General features: G+C 41.0%; 1 protein-coding gene across 1 annotated transcript in view; it reads left to right on the plus strand.

The window, feature by feature from the left end:
• The first annotated feature begins 7,219 nt into the window (after nucleotides 1–7,219).
• Nucleotides 7,220–20,852, plus strand: part of LOC149797370 (uncharacterized) — a 69,761-nt gene continuing 56,128 nt past the window's right edge. Inside the window, exon 1 of the mRNA XM_089960403.1 lies at nucleotides 7,220–7,460. The gene's annotated coding sequence lies outside the window, so the exon portion shown is untranslated. The remainder of the gene's footprint in view (nucleotides 7,461–20,852) is intronic.

Genomic DNA, 20,852 nt, shown 5'->3' on the forward strand with positions numbered 1-20,852 from the left:
ATACTCAGTTGATAAAATTACGTTTGATTGACCTTGAAGTCGCCAATTTCTAAGGTCGGTAAAATTACCCCCCGATTGACCCGTTAAGCCACCGCCATCTAGGAAGTCTTCTAAGACTTGGAAAAGGGAAAGATAAAGGAATAGAATATAGGGGCAACGGTGGTATCAAGAGAGATACAAGGAGAAAGATAAAAAAGGTGAGAAAGTTAATAAAGACTTCCTAGGGCTCGGCGTGACCAGCCGATTTGTCGGAACCGGGCCCATCCCGACCACCCGAAGAAACGGTTACTTGTCAGACATTTTCAAGCAAAAATTCAGGATCGAATTGATCACTTATTATTACCTGTGAAGAAGAAAAACAAAACATGGATACCTGGGAACTTTATTACCTTTTGAACCACTGTTCGTATACTGCTTCTTGGAATCCTGTCGTCTGTGCTAAAGATGAACTCCCTCATCGCAAACCTCAAGACCATCAAGCTTATGTGATCAACACGGACGACAGTCATCTCCCAGGAACCCACTGGGTAGCCGTCTACTTTCCTCAAGAAGGATGTGTGGAATATTTCGATTCCTATGGATTGCCTCCTTTGGAAGACGATATCATCGACTTTATGAGAGGAAATGCTCAGACCACCCGATTCAATAATGTGAAATTACAAGGCACAGATTGGTGTGTGGACAATATTGTGTGTATTTTCTGCATCACCGCAGCCTGGGCTATTCCTTAGAACATTTAGTGACTCATTTTGATCCTCGTTCTTCTTCTAGAAACGATGTGAAAGTAGATCAATGATTTTGTGACCATTATGCTTATCTTTTGTCTCAAGCTAGGAAACGTGGTGTCCATCAATGGCCTAATGACTTCCAACAGTGGAAATCACAATTTCATTCACAACGTTGTCACCCTTGTCCACAATAATGTGATAGTTGAGAAAAAATGTTTGTCATTTGAAAAAAAATATGTTTGATGTTATATTGTTGGGTTATTGTTAAAAAATGTTTGAGTTGTTTGTTAGTGTCAAGTGATTTTGAATTAAAAAAAAATGGTGTGTTTTGAAAAAATGCCTTTGTCTTTTGTTTGGCTATAGGAATCTTGATTCATGCTCTTTGACTTCTTACTATCCCTCTCATGACACACATTGAACGTTGCGGCTCGTAAACCGTGGAGGGATGTTTTCCTTCACGTCCGCGCTTTGACTTTAAAGCCGGGGTAGCCTCCAGTCTAACCATCCATTGTCGACTCATCCTCCTACGAAGATGTACTCCAGACTAGCTAAGCTAAACGAAACCTACGTGAATTTGCAGAGGGTCAGACACAGTCTCATACCGAAGCCAGAAGAAACAGAGAATGTGAGAATGTTAAAAGTCACTGAAGACCTGATAGAAGAGCTCTTCAGAGAAGAAGTGAACAGGGAGAAAGAAGAATGGACAGAGAAGTACAGACTTCAGAAACAGCAGAGAGAGCAGCAACAGCAACAACAACAGCAGCAGCAGCAGCAACCTGAACCTGACAGAGGCTTTGTCGATTGTCGTATTGACACCAAAGAGTTCTTCTTCTCTTTCCGAAGAAGCAGACCTATCGTCAGAAAGTCTATCGTCAGAGGACGTCGCATTCTTAGAATATAAAAGATCGCCCTAGCTTCAACTTCGCACACAAAAAATCAGCCCTTTTCAGGGCTACCCCAATCTCTAGAAAAGAAATAACAATCGATTTGCCAATGTGTGTATGTAGAGTAGTGTGAATATAAACACTGACTCTTTTCTGGTGTGATTGTATGTGTTTGTGTTTGTAAGCACTCACGTACGTTTGTGAGGATAGTAGATAATGATAATGTTTTTTGATGTTTGACGTGTGGGAATAGTAGATTTGGGGTTTGTTTATTGCTGCTCCGCGTATGTGGATAGTATATTGTTTTTAATGAAAATTTTAAAATAGTAATGGGTAGTAAAAAAGTGAGTGAGTGTTTCTTTTAGGTCCGCGCGTTGCTTGGCTATGATCTAGGTAAGAGAAATTTTGTTTTAGGGGATGTTTTCCTTCACGTCCGCGCTTTTAGTATAAATTGAAAATCTCTCGGCAGTCTAGCTACCCTTGTTGATTGATCAACACTAGAGAATGAGCAGAAGGCTAGCGAAACTGTTGGGACTTCATGTGCACCTGGAATATGCCAGGCTCATACTAAATGAACTGGCCGATGAGGCCATCGTCGAAGAGGGAAGGATGAAAAAGGAGGAGAGAAGAAAGAAAGAAGAGGAGAAGAGAAGAAAAAAGAAGAGGAGGAAAAGGAGAGAAGAATGGCTGTACCACAGCCACAAGAAGGAAATTTCAGAATCCCAGAGACAGAAGATTGGGATTCTGAAGCCACTCATTCCGCCTCTGCTCTCCCCCCAAAAAGAGTGAAAGGAGATTGGAGTAGGAGATGTGTGTGTGGTGCCAGGCCTGGAAGGTGCCATCATTAACCAGGTGCCATGGAGTTCAAAAACACAGTCCTTTTCAGGGCTACCCAAACCTTTAGAACAGAAATAGTAATCCATTTGCCAATGTGTGTATGTAGAGTAGTGTGAATATAAACACTGACTCTTTTTTTCCTAGTGTGAGTGTATGTGTTTGTAAGCACTCACGTAAGTTTGTGTGGATAGTAGATTATTGGGTTTGAAAGCGCTTAAGTTGGTTTGTGTGGATAGTAAATTTGGGTTTCATTTTAATGCTTTGCGTGTGTGGATAGTAGATTTTGGGTTTGTTTATTGCTGCTTCACGTATGTGGATAGTAGATAATCTGAAATGAGAAAAATAGGGGATGTTTTCATTCACGTCCGCGCGTTTTAAGTGATGATCTTGGTAATATAAGATCTGAGTCTTAGGGGGATGATTTCCTTCACGTCCGCGCTTTAACTATAAGAACCCACCAAAGTTCGTCATTCATACCATTCTGCAAAGAATAAAAAAGAAGATGGCTTCGAACCACCTTGATAAAATGAAAAAATTGCAAGACGTCCTGGACAATTTGGGCATGATGGAGCAAATGTTAGTTAGGCTAAACGAGGATCACTATTCTTATAGCCCTCATCGAGTGAAGATGGAGATTAACAACTTACGAAAACAAAAGGAAATCATCAGTGATCTGTTGAAAGAAATAAAGGAGGAGAAGGAGGATGAAGAGGAAAGGATAAGGATGAGAGCATGGAACCACAAAATTGAAAAAGAAGAAGAAAATGAGAAGAGAAAAAAAGAAGAGGAGGAGAAGCAGAAAGAAGAGAAAAAAGAAGAAAAAGGAGGAATAAAAGAAAGAAAAGAATAGAAAAAGTGTAGGACAGAAAATAAGAAGCTGGTGGAGAAATAGAAGAAATTAGAAGAAGAAGAAGAAGAAACCCAAAGGCCCTTTTCAGGGCCACTCCAATCACTCGAAAAGACCTTGACTTTCTTTGCCTATCCATTTTTATTTTTTTATTTTTTAAAGAAAACAACAAAAACAAAATCCCATGTTAAATTCCATTTGTCCCTAGAATTGCTTTTTTCTCCCATGTTCAATTTCCCTTGTCCCTAGACTGACCCAAAAATAAATTCCCATGTTAATTCCCATTGTCCATAAAGGGACGGGCCAGTTTTCCCCATGTTAAATTTACATAGTCCCCAAAGGGACGGGACCCTGTTTTTAATAGTAGGTCCCATTGTCCCTAATCCGCCCCTATACACTACTTCTAAAGTATGGACTGAGGGGTGGAAAGTAGTTTCCATCGTTTCAAAGTACACATTGAAATATTTGCTAAAGATTGATTTCCAGGATATTAAAGTACTGTTGCAATGCCTCTTTCCAATTCTGCACATCACTCTAGCCCATTCTGTGAAATGCACAAAGAACACGAAATTCTTCTGACCCACTTCTGCTTGGCTCTTGACATTTAAAACAAAAATGCAAAGTCGGTGTCGTCTTGAAATACATGGTGTAGACAATGTGTGAAACCTGCATAAATTAAAAATAATTTTGTCTATACATATATGGTTATATAAGGTGTTCATTTTATTGGCTCATCATGCAAAAAAAAATTGTTATCTTTCACCGATTTTTCGTCTTCAGGGAACTTCATTCAATGTGCTAAATATAGGAATAACAATCTAACTGTAACACCTTAGACTTTTTCACTATGATCTTTTATTTCTTACAAACCAATGTATATTTCATTTTAAGGGTTGGCACTGAATATTATTACTGAATCCAAGAAACGCTTACATGTTTACAGGACCAATAGGAATATACCACTTTCAAATTACATGATTACCAATGTGTGAAAAAAACACAACAAAATAACATTCAACATCTGCATTCAACATGTGCACGAATAAGATGATGAATGAATACGGCAAGCAATTTAAATCTAATAACAGTATACAGGTGTTTTGGGGCGAACTTCCGGCATTTCATTTTTCACTGTTAATGCCTTTCACTTCTTCATTCTGTATAAGATTTATACTTATTGATTCTCGAGAACGGCGTATACGTTATATTGATAAGTGTTATCAAACATCAAGTTACTGGATTCTTCATAGACCTGATGAGAGTATTCTACATTCCTCCCTGGTATTCCACGAACTTGCATCAGATCACCCTTGCATTATATGTCATTTTGTCGTATCAGTTCCTAACCTTCCACCATTTTTTGCTACTAAGAGAAACCTCCATATGAAAAATAGAACCAAACTAAAGCATAACATCCAAACAAACCTAACAATTTGCCTACCTCCTACAGCAGAACAACTCGACAGCTGCCTGCGTTCATTGCTCGACAAACATGCTCAGCCACCAAGTGCAGAGTATTAATTCAAAAGTGTTCTCCATGGTATGGTACTGTTAGGGACCAACTTCGCACTGCTAAAAGAGATCGCCGTAAAGCTGAGAGGCTTTGGCTTTCCACCAGAATCACTATTCGTAAACAAATATATGAAGCTGCTAAGAAAAACGTCACAAACATAGTCCATGCAGCGAAATCAGCCCACTACAGTACTAAGATCATGGAAAGTTCAGTTGCAAAGAGCTCTTCGAAATTACTAACAAGCTAATGTCAAGGAACAAATGTACACCACTTCCAACTACCATCTCTCTAGTCGACCTTCCGGACCTGTTTGCAAATTTCTTCCGTGACAAAGTACAAACCATTATAGTTAAGTTTGACAACACAATTTCAAATGACTCGTCGTTAACATACAGTTGGATAGAGAATTTCAGCGGCAACCATTAGCAGAATTTGAACCTGTCCCTATGGATTTAATACGTACAGTCGTGATGAAGAGTGCACCAAAGTCATCTGAACTTGATCCAATTGCAACATAACTGCTGACTGAGTGCTTACATCTAATATTGCCTTCATTAACTGATGTTATTAACACCTCTCTCTCATTCGGGGAATCTGCATCATTTTTCAAGCCTGCCATTGTAAAGCCTCTGCTGAAGAAACCAACACTCGACCATAACGACTTAAAGAACTTAGCAAAGGTTGTTCTATCCAAGCTTGTATCTCATCTGAATTCAAACTGTCTTTTTAGCCATGTACAATCTGCATATAGCCCTTGCCACATTACTGAAACTACTCTTCTAAAAGTAGTTAATGACATTCTCTCTGCTTTGGATAGCGGAAATATTACAGTCATCACCCTCCTTAATTTGTCTGCACCATTTGACACAATAGACCATGATATATTACTTCACCGTCTCCAGCATGTATTTGGCATTCATGATACAGCCTTACTGTGGATCAAATACTACTTGATCAACAGGACACAAATTGTGTCTGAAAATGATATATACTCCAGCCCAGTTAATCTGTGTTGTGGTGTTCCACAGGGGTCTGTTCTTGGACCTACTATCTTCATTCTATACACTCAGCCGCTCTCAAGTGTCATAGATCATCATCTCTGTGCTATGTTTCACTGACCGACTCCAGCCCAACATACCTATCCGACCTCACCCATGTGTACACACCAGCAAGATACTTTGCTCTTCTTCTGACAGTCGTGGATTCATTATTCCCACTACGAAAACAAAGTCATATGGACAACGTTCTTATGCATACCAGGGCCTAGCAACGTGAAATGAATTGCACACAGAACTTAGACACAAAGACACAGTAATACCATTCAAGAGGGCTCTTAAAACTCACTTATTTCGACTGCAAGAACAAACTTAAAGACCTAACAATGCTCCCTACCTTAAATATTTTCAGCATATTTTTTGTTTTTAAATTTCATGGTGTGTTTTTTTTTTCTTGTAATAATTTTTATGTTATAGGCGTTGTCTAATGTTGTAAAGCGCTTAAAGATTCTAAAGATTATGCGCAATACAAAGTCATTATTATTATTATTATTATTATTATTATTATTATTATTATTATATAAGGGAGAGTGTGTATATGACTTAGATTTTTAACGTAGGTTTAACAATTATCCAGTTTAGTCGCTGCGATGTCTGCAGTGTGGCAGTTTAGTGATGTCTAGCACAGGGACATCATGCTGCATACATGTAGCATTATGTCCCCCCCCCATCCACTCACATTATCCTGACACCAGGCCAACCAATCCTAACAATAACCTCTTAATGCTGAGCACCAAGCGAGGCAGCTGCTATTACTATTTTTTATAAGTCTTTGGTTTAACTCCGTCAGGGTTAGACTCCACGACCTCCCGCATCCGAGGCGGACGCTCTTACCACTTAGGCCACCCACCGGAACGCTCTTAAGAGCGAGAGAAACTGCGAGCATGTGTGTGTGTGTGTGTGTGTGTGTGTGTGTGTGTGTGTGTGTGTGTGTGTGTGTGATAACGGAGTCTAATATAGCAAAGAATAGACAGAAAAATCAAGCAAATGGTATGTTATATAAAAGCTTTAAGTGTCCACATATGATAAGCTTCGTAAATGTTTAACTGCTTTTTGGAAGAAAAAGAACTTAATTCCAGGGTGGAGACGTTGCTTTTCATTAATAATGCTAGAAAGGATAACTGTCCATTTCCTCTAAACGTCACAAGGAACAAAAGACTGCCATCGACATTTTGTTCAAATGCACTGTTCTCTAGCAATTAAAATGTCAACAGATTGTTTTTAGCCAGTGAAACGCGAGAAGAATACTCGATTGTTTTTAGCCAGTGAAACGCGAGAAGAATACTCGAGAACGGTGACACTACCTGTATTGGATCGATCTGTGCGCATGGCTGGCAGTTAACAGTTGCGTCACGAGATAGTGTCGCTAAATGCATACTATTGCCGCAGTTGCATTCCTTCTCTGAAGAGGTCGAATATAGCGTAGTTTGATGATTGTTAGTTCAGTTAGCCAAGTTAGACGTTGATTCCCATCTTCAGTCCTTTATTAAGTGCAACGAAAATATTCCTGGATATTAATATAATTTGTGTAATACAAATTGCCAGATTATAATTTGAAAACAGAACTTCGTCCTCCAAAAGACATCAGTTTCAAAGGTAAGTACACTCATCAAATTCCGACATTTCTGTCAAGAAAACGACAAATGCATACGATGCTACTGAGCAAAAAATATTCATGCTGGTAGCTGCGTTCGTTTTCTGATTATTCAACTTTCTTGGTCTTCTCCTAGTCTACAAAGTTAGATTGTGAACATATATTATTCTTGCCATTATTGCACCCTTATTCACAATCTGGTTTTCGTGGATTTTCTTGTAAAATATTTTAATCCTATGATTGTCCTGAATATCAATCACGAGACAGTCACATCATCGACATGTAATCCATAATATGACTGACAATCACAAGACTGTTACAACATCAACAAGTAATCAATGTTGTGAACGACAATCACGAGACAGTTATATCATCGACGAGTAGTCCATAGTGTGACTGACAATCACGAGACAGTTATACCATCGACAAGTAATATATGATGTGACTGATTATCACGATAACAGTTACATCATCGACCAGTAATCCATAGTGTGACTGACAATAACGAGACAGTTATGCCATCGACAATTAATCTATGATGTGACTGATTATCACGATAACAGTTACATCATTGACGAATAATCCATAGAGTGACTGACAATCACAAAAACAGTTAAATCATGGACAGTAATCGATAGTGTGACTGACAATCACGATAACAGTTACATCATGGGCAGTAGTCCATAGTGTGACTTACAATCACGAAAACAGTTAAATCATGGACAGTAATCCATGGTGTCACTGACAATCACGAAAACAGTTTAAATCATGGACAGTAATCCATAGTATGATCTGAAAAGCACTGTGAGAACTCAAAACTTCAAGTCATTCTCTATGTCATGCCGATGTGAACAAAAATGGGCCTTTTCAAATATCAGGAATTCAATTTTTATATTGAAAAAAAAAGTAATTCTAAATAGAAAACCATTTTCTGTTGAGATTCACTTTGGGTTTCGTATTAAAATATGGATTTCAATTATTAGAAAATATTTATTGTTTGCTAATACATTCATCAAGAAATGTTTTTCGAAAATTAGACAATGATTCTCTGATTATAAAAAGACAATGTCTAATGGCATAAAAATGACTGTCCCGTTTTCTAATATTAGTACTCATCAATAACATTAAAAATTAATTATCCAATATTAGACAGTGATTTCTAATATTAAATAAAAATCGATATCACACTTTAAAGGAGAGATTTCCTAACAGTATAAACCCTGCATATTTTATTTCAGGAATTAGGCTCTTCAAATATTAGAAAATTAGTATCGTCATATTTGGAAATGCTATTTTGTCCACAGCAGCTTGCCATGATGTATCTCTCAGGTTCAATGTTATCTGTAATCACCTCCATGTCCGTCGCAGCATTTGGAGCAGGTTAGAACTTTACATGCGACTCCTCCTAACATTGGGTCCCCGAGTGGCCGAGTGGTCTAAAGCTCTCTCTGTTACGGATCACTGCCTTCTCACCTCTGTCTGCGTGGGTTCGAGTCTAGGATTCGGTTAACGTGGGTATGTGAGAAAGCTCACCAGTAGCTTCTCGTGGATCGGTGGTTCTTCCCGGGGTTTTCCCGGGTTCTTCCTCCACCATTAATACTGGCCGCCATGCATAGCCTATCGTGTGCTGAAATATGGCGTTAAACCCCACAACAACAACAACAACAACCTCCTAACATTCTAAATACCAAAGGCTTTTACTTTCTAAATTTTGGAAACAAAATTTTAATGAGATTTTTCTATTTCTGATATTTCTTTAATTTTTAGATTTTCCAGTGGTTTTCGTTTCTGGGTTTGTACCCTGCTACCATAGGTATTTCCTATTGAGCGGTTTACCTTGCCGTTCCTCTGTATTTCCGTGAGTTTAGAATCGTCAGTGACGTTTGCATTTGGGTCGTTTTAAACTTGCACTATTTGTTTTACTTGGTCCCATTTATTATATGTTATCATTTTATAATACTTTTTGTTGGCTTGTACAGATCAAGTTGTTCGAGATGGTATATACTTATGACGTTTAATCTTGTTTTTGGTGCAAGCCCCCCTCCCCCCCCTTCTCTCTCTCTCTCTCTCTCTCTCTCTCTCTCTCTCTCTCTCTCTCTCTCTCTCTCTCTCTCGCTGTCTCAAGGTTCGTTAAAGTTTGAATTTAGTTTTGTTCTATCACTGGCTAGTATATGTAATCAAATTTGGGACGCTTCTATGTTAACTTCTGGATTTTTTCTCTCCCATCGATTATCTTCCAGTGAGAAAAGGTTCATTGTATATTTCCTCTTTGTTCAGTTCTGTGGTAGCACTTTCCTTCTTTGGTTTCCGGTGTTTTGGGTGGTGTCCTTTTTCAGCAGTTTGCTGCTCACATATCAGGCTTAAGAATATAAGAAAGACCGACCTGCGGTGATGTACTAAATTTACTTTTGGTAAGAGGTATAGACAGCGAATAGACACATTCCTTGACAAACACAGGGAAAGGAATGTATTTACTGCACCCGAAGGGAGAAAATCAACTTCTAACCAAGGGAACGAGTTACAGTCAAATCTTTCAATGACAAAATGTACTTTGACCAAAACGTACCCAGTCAAAACGTATTCATAAAGTCTAAACTTTACCATATCAAATTTGAACATATTTCTGCGAATTATTATAAATTATCTATAACATATTTTGAACTGCACCCACCAAAAAAGTGCCCGCCCACAGATCGACCCTCTTGCCTCTATGCTCGGGCGTCCATGTGTCCACTGAAGTCACTGTGTAGTCACTGAAGTTCTGACAGTGATTAGGTGAAGATGATAAAGTTTAAAATATGTTTGCTTTAGATATATTTCAAGGTCAGGTTATTGCTTTGATTACGGCTGAAAATATTGATGCAATATCTGGCAAGCGAACTTTTGTAGTGTGGTTTCCTCTAATGATGGCTGCAGCAGCATTTTCCTCTTCCTTTCACCCATCGGTGGAAATTCTCGTATAGTTCTTAAATTCGGGGAAGAGGTCTTTTATAAGGGTTATAAAACTCTAATGATTTCTCTCATAATTGTTTAATTAATGTAAACAGTATATAGGGGCACTAGAGCGACAATGGGAATTAGCATTACAGACCACCCCCCCCTGGGCAAATATAGCGACAATGGAAATTTAACATGGAGAAAAATCGTGGGCAAATATAGCGACAAGGGGAATTTAACATGGAGAAAAAAAATCGTGGGCCACTCTAGCGACAAGGGGAATTGAACATGGGGGGGGGAAATAAAGTGTGGGTCTATCTAGGGACAAGGGGGAATTGAACATGGGATTTTTTTTTTTTTTTTAAATTTTTTTTTAAAAAAAAGGGTAGGCAATGGAATGTCATTCTCTTTTCGAGAAATATGCGTGGCCCTGAAAAGGGCCTTTGATTTTTCTTCTTCTGTTTCTAATTTCTTTTTTTTCTCCACCAACTTCTTATTTTCTCTCCTACACTCTTTCTCTTCTTTTCTTTCTTTTTTTTCCTCCTCCTCTTCTTTCTTCTTCTCTTCCTCCTCTTCTTTCTTCCTCTTCTCATTTTCTTCTTCTTTTTCAATTTTTTCGTTCCATTCTCTTATCCTTATCCCTTCCTCTTCATCCTCCTTCTCCTCCTTTATCTCTTTCATGACACTACTTATTATGTCCTTTACTTTTCTTAAGTTATTAATCTCCATCTTTACTCGATGGGGACTATAGGAATAGTGGTCTTCATTGAGTCTCACTAACATCTGCTCCATTATTCCTAAATTGTCCAAAACGTCTTGTAATTTTTGCATTTTGTCATGGTGGTTCGAAGCCATCTTCTTTGTAGAATGGTTTGAACGACGAATACTGTGGGTTCTTATACGAAAAGCGCGGACGTGAAGGAAAACATCCCCCTAAAACATAAAATTGATCTTACCTAGATCATGACCAAACAACGCGCGGACGTGAAGGAAAACATCCCCTACTTTTCTCATTTCATATGATCTACTATCCACATACGTGAACCATCAATGAACAATCCCCAAATCTACTATTTACACACGCAAATCATTAAAACCAAATCCATAATCTACTATCCACACAATCCTACTTGAGCTTTTACAGAACCCTAACTATATTCTCGACATACGCTAAGAAACAATGAACCAACCCATAATCTACTATTCACACAAACATACCTGAGCGCTTACAAACACGAACACACAAACACATACCCTCACACTATTAAAAAAGAGTCAGTGTTTATATTCACACTACTCTACCTTCACACATTGGTAAATTGATTGTTATTTCTTTTCTAGAGTATTGGGTAGCCCTGAAAAGGGCTGTTGGTTTTTTTTTTTTTGAACTCCAGATGCACCTATCTAATGATGGCACCTTCCTGGCCTGGCGCCACACACGCATCTTCTTCCCCAGTCTCCTTTCACCTTTCGTCTTGGGAGTGCAGAGGCGGGATATGTGGCTTCAGAATCCCAATTTTCTGTCTCTGGGATTCTGAAATTTCCTCTCTCCTCTTCTTTGTTTCTTCTCTCCTCCTCTTCTTTTCTTCTTCTTTCCTCCTCCTCCTCCTCTTTCATTCTTGCTTCTTCGACAATGGCCTCCGCGGCCAGTTCATTTAGTATGCGCCTGGCATATTCCAGGTGCATCTGGAGTTCTAGCAGTTTCACAATTCTGGTATTCATTGTTTTGTCAACGAATGAACGGGGTAGCTAGACTCTCCAGCGAGTTTCAATTTATAGTGAAAGCGCGGACGTGAAGGAAAACATCCCCTAAAAACATAAAATTGATCTTACCTAGATCATGACCAAAAAAAAACAACACGCAGTCCTAAAAGAAACACTCACTCACTTTTTTTATACTACCCATCACTATTCTAAAAAAAATTTTTCATTAATCACTTCAATATACTATCCACATACGCAAAGCAGTCCAATTCAACCCCCATATCTACTCTCCCCACACCTCAAACACCAAAAAAAATCATCTTAATCTACTATCCACACCAACGTACGTGAGCGGTTACAAACACAAACACACAAACACACAAACACATACACTCACACTATTTAAAAAAAGAGTTAGTGTTTATATTCACACTACTCCACCTACACACATTGGCAAATGGATCGTTATTTCTTTTCTAGAGTATTGGGGTAGCCCTGAAGAGGGCTGTTTTTTTTTGTTTTTTTTTTTTTTTGTTTGCTATGGCAATCTTTTAGTTTCTAAGAATGCGATGTCCTCTGAGGATAGACTTTCTGGCGATAGGTCTGCTTCTTCGGAAAGAGAAGAAGAACTCTTCGGTGTCGATACGACAATCGACAAAGCCTCTGTCAGCTTCAGGTTGCTGCTGCTGCTGCTGCTGCTGTTGTTGTTGTTGTTGTTGTTGTTGCTGTTGCTGCTGCTGTCTCTGAAGTCTGTACTTCTCTGTCCATTCTTCTTTCTCCCTGTTCACTTCTTCTCTGAAGAGCTCTTCTATCAGGTCTTCAGCGACTTTTAGCATTCTCACATTCTCTATCTCTTCTGGTTTCGGTATCAGACTGTGTCTGACCCTATGCAAATTCACGTAGGCTTCGTTTAGCTTAGCTAGTTTGGAGCACATCTTCGTAGGAGGATGAGTCGACAATGGATGGTTAGACTGGAAACTTCCCCGGTTCTTAAAGTCAAAGCGCGGACGTGAAGGAAAACATCCCTCTACGGTTTTCGAGCCGCAACGTTGAATGAGTGACATGAGAGGGATAGCAAGAAATGAAAGAGCATCAATCAAACATTCTTATAGCCAAACGAAAGACAATGGCATTTTATTTAAAACACAACATTTTTTATTCAAAAATCACTTAACACTAAACATCAACAACTCTAACATTTTTAACAATAATCCAACATTATGACATCAAACTTTTTTTTCTAATGACAAACATTTTATTTCAATTCACACTCTACTTTAAACAGGGCTGACAACGTTGTGAATGAAATTGTGATTTCCACTGTTGGAAGTCATTAGGCCATTGATGGACACTACGTTTCCTAGCTTGAGACAAAAGATAAGCATAATGGTCACAAAACCATCGATCTACTTTCACATCGTTTCTAGAAGAATGACGAGGATCAAAATGAGTCACTAAATGTTCTAAGGAATAGCCCAGGCTGCGATGATGCAGAAAATACACACAGTACTGTCCACACACCAAGGAATCTGTCCCTTGTAATTTCACATTATTGAATCGGGTGGTCTGAGCATTTCTTCTCATAAAGTCAATGATATCGTCTTCCAAAGGAGGCAATCCGTACGAATCGAAATATTCCACACATCCTTCTTGAGGAAAGTAAACGGCTACCCAGTGGGTTCCTGGGAGATGACTGTCGTCCGTGTTGATCACGTAAGCTTGATGGTCTTTAGGTTTGCGATGAGGGAGTTCATCTTTAGCACAGACGACAGGATTCCAAGAAGCCGTATACGAACTGTGGTTCAAAAGGTAATAAAGTTCCCAGGTATCCATGTTTTGTGTGGTTTTTTCTTCTTCTTCACAGGTAATAATAAGTCATCAATTCGATCCTGACTTTTTGCTTGAAAATGTCTGACGAATAACCGTTTCTTCGTTTCGTCTCCTCACTCTGATTCAGGAGAGCTTCGATACGATGGATCTCTTGAGTGGTTAATGGTGGACAAGAATGTTCACGCAAGTCTTTATACCACTGGTGCAACACGTCTTCGTCCGAGATGAGACTCCAAGCTTCGTCCAGATACTCGTCCAATTTTTTTTCTTGACTCAACATCAGGCATTTATCGTGTTGAATTTGACTGGGATGATCGTTTTGACATCCATAACACTCTTTCTTGATCAATTCCATCATTTTTTCCACCAAGTGTTTGGCAAAACAGGAGACTAAATGGGCTTCTTGTTCTGGCCATCTCGATTTCATCATGACAACTTCTTCGTCTTTGTCTAGGGATTCTCCTTCCACGGTCTCCTCACATTCCATGTCCAAAGTTTCTCCACTAGGTAAAGAGGGATAACAGTCTTCCATGGTTTCTAGTAACCTAGAATAACTTCTCTAAAACTGTTGATTTCTATGGTATTATCGAATTCGGCATACAGGATGACGTTCACTGTCTCTGGCAGAGGATTTGCAAACTGAAGTTCCACACGAATCTGGCCGGATTTTATAGGGTGGAAATGTCCCTCGTCGCTGCCTTGGTCTGGAGTGAAATCGAAAGCCCACAAAGCATAACCTCCTGCGTAATCCTCGTACGTAATGCCGTGACTGGTGTTGGTTCCTAACTGTCCCGTGGCTTCGTACAGGGACAAGTACGATCTCAAGTAATTGTTCTGGGCAAAGTTAGGTTCGAAAGGTCGGGTACACAAGGTCTTGCCATCGCGACTGACTTCAATCTTGGACACGTTGAAGTGATGAAAGTTGAAAGGATTTTTAGCGATAGCTCCGTTGAAGGCTGTATTCTCGACGATACCAACGATAAAACGTTTGGGTGACTGTCCTTGGAACAGATGATCTTCGATCATGGATCGCTGTCCCCTAGGAATGGTGAAGGTTTTCACTTCCACGCGTCGGATCGGATACTTGGCGGTCGTTCTGCTCAACTTCTGACTGATGTCGTTACCCACTTTAGGTAACACGTCCACACGGCGTACGTAGAGTCTGGCTTCTTGGATTTTGGTTTTGTAATTATCGTCAGTTAATGCCAATAAATGGAAAGCGGTACTGCTACGATTCAGTCTCAGGCGGACATCCACCCCGTTCAGCAAATACTTTTCTTGCAACCACATGTCCAAATGCAAACGATCCATCAGTTCTGAACTATGACTTTCATCAATTTTCTTTCTTCCTTCTACAAATCCCTCATTGTGGTCTTTCTTTGTATCAGTTTCGAATGTTTCAAACTCGTTAGCATCGTCAGCTTCCCATACCACACAGGCATTCAGATGAATGTCCTTGGCGTCTATTCCGTACGTCAAGAGATTTTCCAGGTATGCTCGATAAGGATAAGTATCCATGCTGCTACTGACTAGTTTGTTATTCAAGTACAAGTCCACTCCACTGAACAAGGAATGCATGAAATTGTTGACGGGAGCTACTGCTTCATCGTCTATATCACCTCCATTCTTATCTACAACTTTGACTTTCAGGTACAAGTAACTGCTATTCAGATCGATGTAATCTTCGGGCTGTCCTTTGATTTCAAACTCGATGGGAGCGGAATCCGTCAAAGAGGAGATGGGATGAAATTCTACCCACTGGGATTCTTGCATGGTCATCATCGTGGGTGGCATGGAAACAGATCCAGTTCCGACTTGGAACAAGCGCAAGACTCTCGGTGCATCATTTTTTTTCTCTTTCTCAATAATCGAAAACGTCTAAGTCTCGAACGGTTCTTCTTTTCTTGGCCTTTCTCGCTTGAAGTCTGGTGAAAGGGTATTTTCTTCGTCGTCTCTTTCTGCCTTGTCCTTGCTGAATGCCTGATTCGGTAGCGTGCAGGGCATTTATAGGTGTGTCTCGTCGGCCCAAAAGGTCTTTGCCCGTTTGCAGCAAGACATTTTTGCCTGCCCTCAAGAAGGCTTCTTTAGGGTTTTGTTTGTCGATGATGACATTTTGGAGAAATTCTTTGCCTTGCGTCAGTGCCGCATCTTTCAAGGCGTGCAATCCGCGTGTCACCATCGGTTTCAACACTGGGGCCACCGAACGAAAAGCCGATTTTAACATATCTCCTAAACCGTGTCCTCGCTGTCGTGCAACCCCTCTGTACACTGGATACATGACCTACGAGTCGTGAGAAAACCGTTTTCGAAAATGGAGTTTCACCGTGACCTTTCCTTTGGTGAATGGAATATTTTGTCCCAAATCTCCTTTTATAGCAATGTTGACCGTGTCCAAATAAGACTTACTGACAGGCAAATAGTGAGGATGGACAAATTCGCGGTGAACGTGGTAAGTGTTTCCACCTTCCTCGTCAGCGTTCGTGGCAGAATCCACTTTGAAAGGAATGACACGCAGTAACGGTACAGAGGTGTGTCCCACCACGTTGTACTCCACCACATCGGAGTACACAAACATCAAATTCAGTCCTTGGTTCATTTCTACCGGGGCACGAAATAACTTGCTAAAAGACTCGTTGTCGTAAACGATGGGTAATTCGTTTTTCTTGATCATGGCCATTCTCATGTCCATGTCTCCGCCCAACATGTCAAACAATTCAGAACAAAATAAAATGGACAGGATTTTACTCCCGTCAAATTTCATCAAGAAGCGACGAGCTGTTTTGTGGTATTCCAGGGTGACACTTTTTTTGACACTCTCCAAAGCTTTCAGAAACACGACATTAAACCTGGAGGTAATGGTGCTGACCAAATGTTGACCGCTAAAATAATAGCCTGGGGGAATGAACAAGTGATAGGTGGTGTACTTTTGGTTTTGTGAACGGGTTTTCTTGTCATATTTGCCATGGGTATCCAAGTACTGTTGCATTTGCTCGTCATAAACTTCCACATCAAAAAAATTTTGATTGGGAAGGACATTGAGGACTTGGGTTGGGTGAATGATTTCCACTAAAGCCACATCCCAATGGGCTTCGTGATCTAAAGGGATGGCCTGAGGTAATTTGGCTGTGTAACAGCACAACGTGTTGTGGGGAAACACCTCCATGGAACTGTCACTGGGTAAGGTTAAGTAAAATTGGTTTTGGTGACTCATAATTCCAGAGTTCTGTGGGTGTCCGAGGGCTTACTGGACGTCAGAGGCGTGTCTCCGCCCAAAATGGGGTTCTGATTGTGGTTGTTGTTGTTGGAGTGGTGACTGGCACTGGCACTGGACACAAGGTTCCCGTGGTTCCCGTTCGAAGAGAATTTCAGGGAGGGATTGGGAAGCAGGTAACCGATGCAACTGCTCAATAAAATGGTCCACAATTGTTTGTCTCCTTGTTGCAAACTCAAATTGGCAATGGCTGCCCCGATAACACAATACACCACGAAGATTTGGCAGAAAAAGACGATTTGCGTTTTAGGCACACGTTCTCCGCACCACACCCACAAAGTTTGTTTTTGTAAATCTTGCACAGAAGAACTAGGTGAAGGAGGAGTGGTCGACGTAGCTGCATCTGTGTGAAAGGGCATGATGGTCACTTCTTTTTATAGTCGATGACTTGCGAAGCGTCGATCCAAGAATCAAAACTGGGTGGATATCCTTTCCAACGTACTTTGACTTCTTTGACACGTCGTTTACCCACTTTACGGGTTCTGCGTTCAAGAATGCTTTCGATGTCGTACACGTCTTCTTTTTTGGTGACACGTTGTAACTCGGACAAATAAAACGTTCCTTTGAGCACTTCTCCGTTCATGTCTTCCAATTTATAGACGGTAGGATGACGGCCATGCATTCGTCCAGTGACACGAAACAATTCGGTCGTCCAGTTAGGTAAGTAACCTTTGTCGAAAGTGCGTTTGGTTTTGCCAATGCGCACCCAATCTCCTACGGCCAACTCACCACTTTTCTTGGGGACAGCCCTCGTCGGGGACGTACCAAACAGGCGCTCAAACACCAGCACTTCGTTGTCGGGAGTCACGTCTTGCGGGGCACGTCGATGGTAAGATTGGTTGTACGCTTGCACCAGGTGCGGTAAGATGTCGATGTACTTCAGAGTGTGGTGATGCGTAAAATATTTCCACATGCGTTCTTTCAAAGTCCGTTGAAAACGTTCCACGATGCTCGCTTTGGTTTCGGGATTCTCGGTGGTAAAAAAATGAATGTCACGTTTCTTTAATTCTTTTTGGAAAGCTTGGTTTAGAAATTCGGTGCCTTTGTCCGTTTGCCATCGAAGAGGGTGACGACCGCTTTGTTTCAACACCCGTTGCAGGGCTCGCACTAACTCGCTGATCGATTTGGAAGTCAAGGGCACGACCCAGGCAAATTTGGAAAAGGCGTCGATGACACAAAACAAATATTTGTAGCCACGATTTTAGCTGGCCAAATGAGAGACATCGGCTTAATCGGCTTGCCATTGATGATCGATGCCTTCCACTCGGGTGCGACTTCTGGCAAACTTGCGTCGAATGGGTTTGTGTAAAGTGTAGGTAGCTTGTTCTTGTAACCATCGTTGCATCTGAGGTAAACGGAGACTTTTCAGTCGAGTTTTGGCAGCACGATACAATTTTTGAACTCCTGCGTAACCTGCAGGATGCGAGGGATCGTAGTAAATGTTGGCTAAGACTTTTTCCATTTTTTTCTTTTTTGTGTTGGTTGGTTGGTGTGTTAATAAGGCACCCACTCTTGGAGGATGCTACTCTTTTTCTCTTGGGGTACTTTCTTGGATTGCAATGCTTTGCGTGTGCGACCGGCAATAGGTGTTGAAAAGGAGGATGTCTGAGCGGGGGATATCGGCTCTTGTTTCACTTCTGTCTTCACTTCCGTCTTCACTTTCTTTTTCTCTTGTGATGAAGAAGGGGTGGCCATCATCTTTTTAATCCATCCAATTCTGGAGGTAGGTGGTGTTGTTAACTTGCGTACTTTTTCTGGTGGAGTTTGAAACCCTTCTTCTTCTTCTTTTCCTTTTTCTGTCTTGGTCACTGGTAGTGGTGGTACTGGTACTGGTACTGGTGATGGTGCTGGACTTTTCATCAAGGTCTTAAAATCTTTCAGAGTGGGTAGAGCTGTTTCGTCTAAAGCTTTCTGGTGAAAGAGTTGCAGTCGTTGCAAAAGTTGACCGTACTTTTGCGATTTTTCTGTTTCGGACAAATCTTGGCGATCCATCAAGGACTGCAATTCGTGTTGTAACTGGGACATCTCGCTCAAATGGGGATTGGGAGGTAAATGCGGGGTACGTTGTTCTTGCCACCGATGGTATTCCATCCATCGTTTGTAAGGTACTAAAGCTAGTTTTCGTCCTTCCATGGGGTTGTCAGGGGTCGATTCAGTCCTCCCAACATGGTTCCCAAGACTCCTTTCAGTAAGGGACCTAACAAGAGGGGTAAAATGCCTCCACGTTGGACTAACATCTTCATCTTTTGACGAATGGGAATTTTCTTTTGAACAATTTGGCGAAGAACGTGACGATGTTTACCTAAGCATTGTTTCTGGTGTTTGGACAAAGGGATCGTGCCTTTCAAGACGTTCAAACAACATTCGCACACGGTATCGATGACCTCTTTGGAGGCTGATTGAATGAGTTTTTTTCGTAGAGGTGAAGAAGCTTTGGACAGGACAGATAACATGTCCCCATGTTTGACTAAACGAGAATGCAGTCCTTTCCTTTTCTTTCCTTGGGGTTTTCTAGAGGGTGACATCTTTGAGTCTTCAGGAACACCAAAAAACACTGATACCCTACTTGGTCACAGACCTTTTTTATACTGGAACGCGTCGCCACTGATTGTCTTTACGTCGTATCAGTTTGAGGACAGGCATGACACGTCGTGCAGGGGTACGCAACGGACTAAATCGAGCCACTTCTTGCTTGGACAAATCCAGTAAACTTTGTAACATGCCCGATCTTTCTTGGACTTTGATTTTGGGAGAAGGTACTTTGTGAGCAGCAGCCACTGCCGCTAAATTGGAGGGTCCTGCCACTGGGGAAGTTCTTTTTGGGGTCATCAACGGAGAAGTTCTTGGTGTGATCAACGTCTCCAAGTACTCTTCAGTTCTTGGTGTCATCAATGGAGAAGTGGATGAACGTGAGGCTGCCGGTGACTGTGTCACCGCCGTGGCAGGACGTGGTTTGCGAGTGTAAAGTTGCGTCCTGGCCGAAGTGCCTCTCTTGCGACTAGTTTTCTTCTGTGGACTTTTCTTTTTCTGGGGACTTTTTCTCTGTTTCTTTTTCTGGGGGCTTCTTTTCTTTTTCCGGGGTGGTGTCTGGTAAGAGGAGGGTCCCGCCACTGGAGAAGTTCTTCTTCTTGGGGACCTGGTCTTTTTCTTCTTCTTCTTGGAGCTTCGTTTGACTTTTTTCTTGGGGAGAACTTTGGGGGCATTAGGATCCCATCTTAAGAGAGAGCGAATGATGACCCCTCCTAAAGTACCGCTCCCTCCAGGTTTCAAAATGATTTGTTTTTTGGTTTGAGTGTCGATGCGGGGATCGGCCAGTTGGACCAAAGCGACTTTGTTTCGATCGAAAAAGCGTTTGGTTTGATGAGGAATCTGAATGATTCCTTGGAGTAATTGACGTGCCGTCACCGTGAACCATCGTAAGACTTCTTTGAGACTAGCTTCTAAGACACGAGCTCGTATTTGTGGATTTTTTTCTCGACTGATGCCATACACGGCACGAATCAATTTGACGGGAAGATGCGACTGAAGGGACGTCATGTTCACACTGTGTGAGACAGACGAAAAGGGTCTGAGGTTTTTATAGATTTTTTTATGTGGAGTGAAATTAAGTCGATGACGGAGACGTGTACAGGACAGGCCCTCCGTCTTGGCA

This window comes from Sinohyriopsis cumingii, chromosome 6 (genome assembly GCF_028554795.1).
Source record: "Sinohyriopsis cumingii isolate HCF-2022 chromosome 6, ASM2855479v2, whole genome shotgun sequence".
In the NCBI taxonomy this organism is placed as follows: domain Eukaryota; kingdom Metazoa; phylum Mollusca; class Bivalvia; order Unionida; family Unionidae; genus Sinohyriopsis; species Sinohyriopsis cumingii.